This window comes from Ranitomeya variabilis, chromosome 4, assembly GCF_051348905.1.
Source record: "Ranitomeya variabilis isolate aRanVar5 chromosome 4, aRanVar5.hap1, whole genome shotgun sequence".
Taxonomy (NCBI): Eukaryota; Metazoa; Chordata; class Amphibia; order Anura; family Dendrobatidae; genus Ranitomeya; species Ranitomeya variabilis.
The window spans coordinates 415,615,093-415,624,914 of NC_135235.1; the positions used below are offsets into that span (position 1 = coordinate 415,615,093).

Here is a 9,822-nt window from a genome sequence, read left to right on the forward strand (position 1 = left end):
TGCTCCAGCAAACGCTGAGAGCGGTGCAGGACGCCGGGGACGGACCGCAGCGCTCCGGGTGTTCACCCACACAGTCCTGACGCCGGCACCCCATATTCGCCGCACCACCAATGGGATATACTTACCGGCGCTGACGCTGATGGAGGCAGGAAAATCCTCCGGACTCCGCTCCCTGCTGCGAACGCCACCGCGTGCAGTCCAGCCAGGACCACCGTGGCGTCTCCAGGGTTCTCCGCACCGGCCGAGGTAGGAGACCCCCCCGCTACCAGATTCGGTCCGGCCGGCCTGGGCTCCTTTAGATCAATCTGTAGGCACCCATCCCTTTAGGAACAGGAAACCAACTGATGCAGGGGAGAGGTGCCGCCCTTTTGTATCTGTAGGTTTCCTGTTTCTAATGGGCGGATCCCCTCTCTCGTCGTGTAGTCATGGGAGTCCGAGTAAACACTTGTTTATTGAACCAGAAAATGGAAAGCATGCTTCCAAAAAAATCACTCTGAAGCCCAATCATAAGGCTCTGTGCAGACAAGACCTGCAACTAACTGAAGTCCAGTCATGAGATGTAGCCTGGACATATGGCCCTTCTATAGCCTAGAGGTCCAAGGCCTAGCTGCAAATGGGTTCCAGGTACAGCTTTGGCACAAAGGCATGAGACTAGAGTCAGCCCAGAGGCCCAGGCCATCAATGCAACATTTAAACCATGCACTCACCTGTGCTGGCTCCATACCTGCCAGAAGACAGGGGGAGCTGGTAACGCCGAGAGCCTACCGTGGAAGGAAGCGGCGTCCCGTCAGGAATGCCGCATTACTGTCAATGATTTCTTCACCTGTGCCCCCTTCTGTGTTCCATCGTGGAACGCACGCCAATCCTATGTGCCGGCGCTCCTCTCTGACGTCACCAGAAGCGCAACGGCCTTCTCCACCACACGACTTTCGGACGTAGTGGTGTTTTGCCGGTCGGCGTCCGAGCCGAGAGCCCCCCACCGGGAGAAAGCAGCTCTACCCAGGAGCCCGTCCGCTCGACTGGTCTCTGGGGCTGAGGGACTCCCCACCGGGGAGTTTCCACCCTAGGCTACTTGACAGGGGGAAGGATTGGACCTGCCGCACGATCCCCCTAAGCCCATTGCACAGGCTGACTGTTGGCTGAGGAACCTCTCAAAGAGGTGTCTATCTTCGCTCTAGGAGCAACCTCTCATACAACCGTCCCCTGTAGGGACAGGAAAAACACTGGAGGGTGGAGGTGGGAGGGTCCTTTTAACCTCTCTATGATCCTGTCCCACTATAGGTCAAGGAAGGACGTCCTCCATGGTGCTGTCCTGAGGGACGTAATGGAAAAAGGCAAGGCAATAATTAGTACAAAATACCAGCAACAACATTACAGTTTTAAGTCTGCATTAACAGTAGGAGATACAATAAAAATGGCTTACCGAAGAGTCATCACCATCAGACGCTCCGCCGGAGAAATGGAGAAGCGGCAAATATTTGCATACGCACGTAGCTGAAAAACTTCTCGGGGTTTCCTCGTAACGCCATGTATAATGTTGAATACACTCCACGAGTCATTCTCTGTGCTGTGATTGGGTGGATCCAAAAACGTCATCGGCGCAGATGCATGATGCGCTGTCTTTCTCGCTCCTTCTCCAGAACAATCGCTTTCAAACGATTCGCCTCAAAAGTGAAATCCACAGAAATCTTCAGAATGTTTGCCATCACGCCTTCCATCTTTGCCACTTGCTCTACAACCTGTCAAAGATGATCTGTAGGAACACCGTATATAGAGGTTTTCAGTAGCCAATCACGTTTGGGAGCCTCCCATGGGCGTTTTAAAAAAACTGATCCATCGTAATCCGTCGTAAAACGGATAAAAAAACGATGAAACGGATGAAAAACAGATGTGACGAATCTGGGTTTTTTTACGAATCCGGCGGAAAAAAACAGATCCGTCGCATCAGTTTTTCACAATTTACGATGGATGCGACAATCCGTCGAGCCGCCGGATTGAGCCTGAAGGCAAAAAACTGATGCGTGAAAGCAGCCTTAATCAACTGGGGATGTAGTGAAGAAGAAACTCCTGGAAGGACTAATGAGCAAAAGAGATTGCAGTGCTGACTTCATAAAATAAACATATGGTTTATATATGCCATGAAGGGAGAGAGGGTGTATGAACAGGGACGGTATTAGGGGAAGGCAGACTAAGCAGCTGCCTAAAGCCCCCACTACACCAGTGACCCCAGTGGTGTGCTGCTAATAGCGGAAGACCACACGGGTGCTATGGGGCCCCCCCGAGTTAGGGGGCCCGATGACTGAGCTCTCCCCACATACACGTTGTCAAAATTGTTGGTACCCCTCATTTAATGACAGAAAAACCCACAATAGTAACAGAAATAACTTGAATATGACAAAAGTAATAATAAAAAGATCTATGAAAATTAACAAATGAAAGTCAGACAATTGCTTTTCAACCATGTGTGATGCAGTGACCCCTGTTACAGATAGGGGGCGCTGTGTGTACTCCTCGGGATATGCATGGAGGCGTATCGTGATGGTGAAACAGTGACTGGCAGAGTTGTAAATGGCCGATATGTGTCGCACTGAGGGAGTCTGCACTGTAAGCCTGAAGTAATGTTGTGGATATGGGACCTGTAGTCCCACAAGTGTTTGTATAATTGTGAAGGGAGGCTTACAGGGCTAGTTATAAGAGCTGTGCGGGTTGAACTAGCCACACACACTTTCCATTTATGGGAGTGGTTACAACTACATAATGTGACCATGGTGTGGTCACATGGTTGGAGGTGTAGTGGTCTCTGTAATGGAGACTGTGTAGATCCTGGACAGCTTGTGTGTTGGGAATTCCTGAGTGTGGACTGAATCCCTGAATAGTGCACTGTGAGGCCGTGGATCTGAAGACCTGTGTGTTGCGAGATCCTGGGAGTAGGATCGGATCCCTGTTAAGCGCACTGAGAGACTTGTGTGTTGGACGGTCCCAGATAGGGATGAACATCCTGAACAGCACACGCAGTGGCCTGTGTTGAAAGTCCTGGGAGTAGGACCTTCCTGAATAGCACAACCTGTGTTGGGAGTCCTGGGATTAGGACTTCCTGAAGAGCACATGGGAAGGAGTGTATGCAGAGTCTGTGATGGCACTGCATTGGGGGAGCTACAGCCCCTCTGAGGATCGGGACTAACTGATATGCGCCTGCTAGGAAAGTTGGTGATCCCAGGTCGGGAAAGGGAGAAAGAGAGAGAGAGAAAGAGCGCGCGAGAGAAAGAGCGCGCGAGAGAAAGAGCGCGCGAGAGAAAGAGCGCGCGAGAGAAAGAGCGCGCGAGAGAAAGAGCGAGAGAAAGAGCGAGAGAAAGAGCGAGAGAAAGAGCGAGAGAAAGAGCGAGAGAAAGAGCGAGAGAAAGAGCGAGAGAAAGAGCGAGAGAAAGAGCGAGAGAAAGAGCGAGAGAAAGAGCGAGAGAAAGAGCGAGAGAAAGAGCGAGAGAAAGAGCGAGAGAAAGAGCGAGAGAAAGAGCGAGAGAAAGAGCGAGAGAAAGAGCAAGAGAAAGAGCGAGAGAAAGAGCGAGAGAAAGAGCGAGAAAGAGAGAACAGGAGTCAGCGTGTGGAGCAGGAGCTCCTGGAATGTAATCCAGAGTATGGGGAACTGTGTGCACTGACAGGGGGTCAGTAATGAACTGTGTGATCTCCCACGGTAACTGGACGAGACTGTGAATCAATGTCGAAGTGCGCTATATGACTAGAGACATTGATACGGAGTACTTACACCCCCCCCCCCCCCCCCGGCAACTAGTCAAGGAGGGCTGGCGGGTGTAGTTTCTGAACTGTTAGTTAAAAGCCGTATATGAAATATCTAACTTAAAGCCGCAACTTAATGCCACCTGTTGGTGCCTATTGTGTTCCATGAAGTGTAATGGACTGTGCATGGCCCGGTTTATGGTGCCATAATAAACCGCATGGACTGCTATTTTGTGAGAAAAACGTGCCTGTGTGACTGAGTCCCGTTGCTAAGAGAGTGTCCCTCAACACATGCAGTAAGCGCTATCTCACACATGCTTCCACAGAATTAAAAAAATAAATAAAACTCATGAAATAGGCCTGGACAGAAATTATGGTACCGTTAACTTAATATTTTGTTGCACAACCTTTTGAGGCAATCACTGCAATCAAATGATTCCTGTAACTGTCAATGAGACTTCTGTGCCTCTCGACAGGTATTTTGGCCCACTCCTCAAGAGCAAACTGCTCCAGTTGTCTCATGTTTGAAGGTTGCCTTTTCCAGACGGCATGTTTCAGCTCTTTCCAAAGATGCTCAATAGGATTTAGGTCAGGGCTCATAGAAGGCCACTTCAGAATTGTCCAAGGTTTTCCTCTTAGCCATTTTTGGGTGTTTTTAGCTCTGTGTTTTGAGTCATTATCCTGTTGCAAGACCCATGACCTGTGACTGAGACCAAGATTTCTGATACTGGGCAGCACATTTCTCTCTAGAATCCCTTGATAGTCTTGAGATTTCATTGTACCCTGCATAGATTCTAGACACCCTGTGCCAGATGCAGCAAAGCAGCCCCAGAACATAAAAGAGCCTCCTCCATGTTTCACAGTAGGGACAGTGTTCTTTTGTTTATGTTTCATTTTTCCATCTGTGAACATAGAGCTGATGTGCGTTGCCAAAAAATTCCATTTTTGTCTCATCTGTCCATAGGACATTCTCCCAGAAGCTTTGTGGCTTGTCAACATGTAGTTTGGCAAGTTCCAGTCTGGCTTTTTTATGATTTTTTTTCAACAATGGTGTCCTCCTTGGTCGTCTCCCATGAAGTCCATTTTCGCTCATACAACGACGGATGGTGCGATCTGACACTGATGTTCCTTGAGCTTGAAGTTCACCTTTAGTCTGTTTAGAAGTTTTTCTGGGCTCTTTTGTTACCATTCGTATTATCCACCTCTTTGATTTGTCATCAATTTTCCTCCTGCGGCCACTTCCAGGGAGGTTGGCTACAGTCCCATGGATCTTACATTTCTGAATAATATGTACAACTGTAGTCACAGGAACATCAAGCTGCTTGGACATGGTCTTATAACTTTTACCTTTAGCATGTTTGTCTATAATTTTCTTTCTAATCTCCTGAGACAACTCTTTCCTTTGCTTCCTCTGGTCCATGTTGAGTGTGATACTCACTGTGCTGTTTGGTGACATGGTGAGTATCTGTAGCCCTATATACAGGCCCACTCACAGATTCCAAGATTGTAGACACCTGTGATGCTAATTAGTGGACACACCTTGATTTAACATGTCCCTTTTGTCACATTATTTTCAGGGGTACCGTCATTTCTGTCCAGGCCTATTTCATGAGTTTTATTTATTTATTTTTTTATTCTGTGGAAGCATGGTTGAAAAGCAATGTCTGACTTTCATTTGTTCATTTTCATAGAACTTTTATTTATTATTACTTTTGTCAGATTCAAGTTGTTTCTGTGACCATTGTGGGTTTTTCTGTCATTAAACGAGGGGTACCAACAATTTTAACCACGTGTGTAGATGCAGATACAGTTGAAAGCAATGCTGGAGGAGAAAGAGTGACGCTCCCTCTCCCATCATCCCCCTCTGCTTCTGAAGCAGCGGGTGCAATGATGTCATTGCGCACCACGCAGCGCCGGGCAGTGGGGTTGAGTAGAGGAGATGTGCTGCAGCAGGAAATGAGGAGAGGTTGTATTTATTTATGAATGCTGCCTGCATAACATTCTACGGGGGCCGTGTTGTACCCACAGTCAGCCCCTCCTGTATACTAATAACAGACAGGACACCACAGTCTGCTGCTCCTCCTGTATAATAATAATAATAATAACAACAACAGACAGGACACCACAGTCTGCTCCTCCTGTATAATAATAAGACAGGACACCACAGTCTGCTCCTCCTGTATAATAATAAGACAGGACACCACAGTCTGCTCCTCCTGTATAATAATAAGACAGGACACCACAGTCTGCTCCTCCTGTATAATAATAACAGACAGGACACCACAGTCTGCTCCTCCTGTATAATAATAATAATAACAGACAGGACACCACAGTCTGCTCCTCCTGTATAATAATAAGACAGGACACCACAGTCTGCTCCTCCTGTATAATAATAACAGACAGGACACCACAGTCTGCTCCTCCTGTATAATAATAACACACAGGACACCACAGTCTGCTCCTCCTGTATACTAATAACAGACAGGACACCACAGTCTGCTCCTCCTGTATAATAATAAGACAGGACACCACAGTCTGCTCCTCCTATATAATAATAACAGACAGGACACCACAGTCTGCTCCTCCTGTATAATAATAACACACAGGACACCACAGTCTGCTCCTCCTGTATACTAATAACAGACAGGACACCACAGTCTGCTCCTCCTGTATAATAACAACAACAACAGACAGGACACCACAGTCTGCTCCTCCTGTATAATAACAAGACAGGACACCACAGTCTGCTCCTCCTGTATAATAACAGACCGGACACCACAGTCTGCTCTTCCTGTATAATAATAATAACAGGCAGTACACCACAGTCTGCTCTTCCTGTATAATAATAATAACAGGCAGTACACCACAGTCTGCTCTTCCTGTATAACAGGCAGTACACCATAGTCTGCTCCTCCTGTATAATAATAATAATAACAGACAGGACACCACAGTCTGCTCCTCCTGTATAATAACAGACAGGACACCACAGTCTGCTCCTCCTGTATAATAACAGACCGCACACCACAGTCTGCTCCTCCTGTATAATAATAATAACAGACAGGACACCACAGTCTGCTCCTCCTGTATAATAATAATAACAGGCAGTACACCACAGTCTGCTCTTCCTGTATAACAGGCAGTACACCACAGTCTGCTCCTCCTGTATAATAATAATAATAACAGAGAGGACACCACAGTCTGCTCTTCCTGTATAACAGGCAGTACACCACAGTCTGCTCCTCCTGTATAATAATAATAATAATAACAGAGAGGACACCACAGTCTGCTCCTCCTGTATAATAACAGACCGGACACCACAGTCTGCTCCTCCTGTATAATAACAACAGACAGGACACCACAGTCTGCTCCTCCTGTATTATAATAATAATAATAATAATAACAGAGAGGACACCACAGTCTGCTCCTCCTGTATAATAACAGACCGGACACCACAGTCTGCTCCTCCTGTATAATAACAACAGACAGGACACCACAGTCTGCTCCTCCTGTATAATAACAGACAGGACACCACAGTCTGCTCCTCCTGCATAATAATAACAGACAGGACACCACAGTCTGCTCCTCCTGTATAATAATAATAATAACAACAGAGAGGACACCACAGTCTGCTCCTCCTGTATAATAATAACAACAGACAGGACACCACAGTCTGCTCCTCCTGTATAATAATAATAATAATATAATAACAACAGACAGGACACCACAGTCTGCTCCTCCTGTATAATAATAATAATAATAATAATAATAATAATAGTAACAGGCAGGACACCACAGTCTGCTCCTCCTGTATAATAACAGACAGGACACCACAGTCTACTCCTCCTGTATAATAATAACAGACAGGACACCACAGTCTGCTCCTCCTGTATAATAACAGACAGGACACCACAGTCTGCTCCTCCTGTATAATAATAATAATAATATAATAACAACAGACAGGACACCACAGTCTGCTCCTCCTGTATTATAATAATAATAATAATAATAATAATAGTAACAGACAGGACACCACAGTCTGCTCCTCCTGTATAATAACAGACAGGACACCACAGTCTACTCCTCCTGTATAATAATAACAGACAGGACACCACAGTCTGCTCCTCCTGTATAATAACAGACAGGACACCACAGTCTGCTCCTCCTGTATAATAATAACAGACAGTACACCACAGTCTGCTCCTCCTGTATAATAATAACAGACAGGACACCACAGTCTGCTCCTCCTGTATAATAATAACAGACAGGACACCACAGTCTGCTCCTCCTGTATAATGATAACAGACAGGACACCACAGTCTGCTCCTCCTGTATAATAATAACAGACAGGACACCACAGTCTGCTCCTCCTGTATAATAATAACAGACAGGACACCACAGTCCGCTCCTCCTGTATAACAGACAGGACACCACAGCCTGCTCCTCCTGTATAATAATAACAGACAGGACACCACAGTCTGCTCCTCCTGTATAATAATAATAACAGACAGGACACCACAGTCTGCTCCTTCTGTATAATAATAACAGACAGGACACCACAGTCTGCTCCTCCTGTATAACAGACAGGACACCACAGTCTGCTCCTCCTGTATAATAATAACAGACAGGACACCACAGTCTGCTCCTCCTGTATAACAGACAGGACACCACAGTCTGCTCCTCCTGTATAACAGACAGGACACCACAGTCTGCTCCTCCTGTATAACAGACAGGACACCACAGTCTGCTCCTCCTGTATAACAGACAGGACACCACAGTCTGCTCCTCCTGTATAATAACAACAGACAGGACACCACAGTCTGCTCCTCCTGTATAATAATAATAACAGACAGGACACCACAGTCTGCTCCTCCTGTATAATAATAATAACAGACAGGACACCACAGTCTGCTCCTCCTGTATAATAATAATAACAGACAGGACACCACAGTCTGCTCCTCCTGTATAATAATAATAACAGACAGGACACCACAGTCTGCTCCTCCTGTATAATAATAATAATAACAGACAGGACACCACAGTCTGCTCCTCCTGTATAATAATAACAACAGACAGGACACCACAGTCTGCTCCTCCTGTATAATAATAATAACAGACAGGACACCACAGTCTGCTCCTCCTGTATAATAACAGGCAGGACACCGCAGTCTGCTCCTCCTGTATAATAATAATAACAGACAGGACACCACAGTCTGCTCCTCCTGTATAACAGACAGGACACCACAGTCTGCTCCTCCTGTATAATAACAGGCAGGACACCGCAGTCTGCTCCTCCTGTGTAACAATCCCCAGGTCCCCTCCAGCTGTATTCCTAGAAGCAGACATATAGCAGGCGAGGAGGACATCACACATTACCTCTGTGATGAAGGTTTCCTCAGAACTCCACTATGGCTGTAACAGCTCAGTCAGACGCTCACAGCGCGCAGAGTTATGGGAAATGTAGTCCGCAGCACGTTGTCCGACCCAGCTCTAATTGACACTCAGCCCGGAAGTGGTGTCAGTGACTTGGAGCTGACATTGATAGGACTGGCAGCTGCCCTACAGTGTGCTCTATGGTTCCACGTTCTCTGGGGGACTGCTCCTCTCCAGGAAGAGGAGGCTGACGGCGCTACATCTGCTATTCTCTACCACTGCGCCCCCTAGTGGCCATATCCGGAATAGAGTTAGTACTGACATCTTGCAGCAGGCATTTGGAACATCTAAATTCTAGAAAGAAGTCTGAGAAAATAAGACGCAAAGCAGGCACTATTGAAAGAAACAAAGCCAGACTGATGTGCATATAGTGATGCACCCAGCACAGTGTTAAAATGAAGCTACGAACCCGTTCACGGCTGCTTTACAGTGGCCATTTCTGCCGCAGCTCCGTACAGTTCTGTCTCAAGCTTCCAATTGGAAAAAATCTATAATTAAAATTACTTGTTTCAGAAAGGGAAAAATGTGTGTACTGAGCGCTGAAAAGGTGCAGAGGCCGAACCATGGCTGACAATGTCGGGAATAAACTGTATTGGAGACGTCGGTGTGGCAGTCAGGGGCCTCGTACCGACCTTGTCCTGCTCCTCTTCTGCCGATTGG

At 46.7% G+C, this 9,822-nt stretch overlaps 1 protein-coding gene across 2 annotated transcripts in view; it reads right to left on the minus strand.

Moving 5' to 3' along the window:
- Positions 1 to 9,343, minus strand: part of LOC143765045 (uncharacterized) — a 34,451-nt gene extending 25,108 nt beyond the window's left edge. The window contains exons 1-2 of one of the 2 annotated variants that reach the window (XM_077251309.1): positions 9,106 to 9,343; positions 1,424 to 1,753 (exon numbers count right to left, since the gene is read on the minus strand). The gene's annotated coding sequence lies outside the window, so the exon portion shown is untranslated. The remainder of the gene's footprint in view (positions 1 to 1,423; positions 1,754 to 9,105) is intronic. The other variant, XM_077251308.1, reaches the window with a different exon arrangement.
- Positions 9,344 to 9,822: the final 479 nt, after the last annotated feature.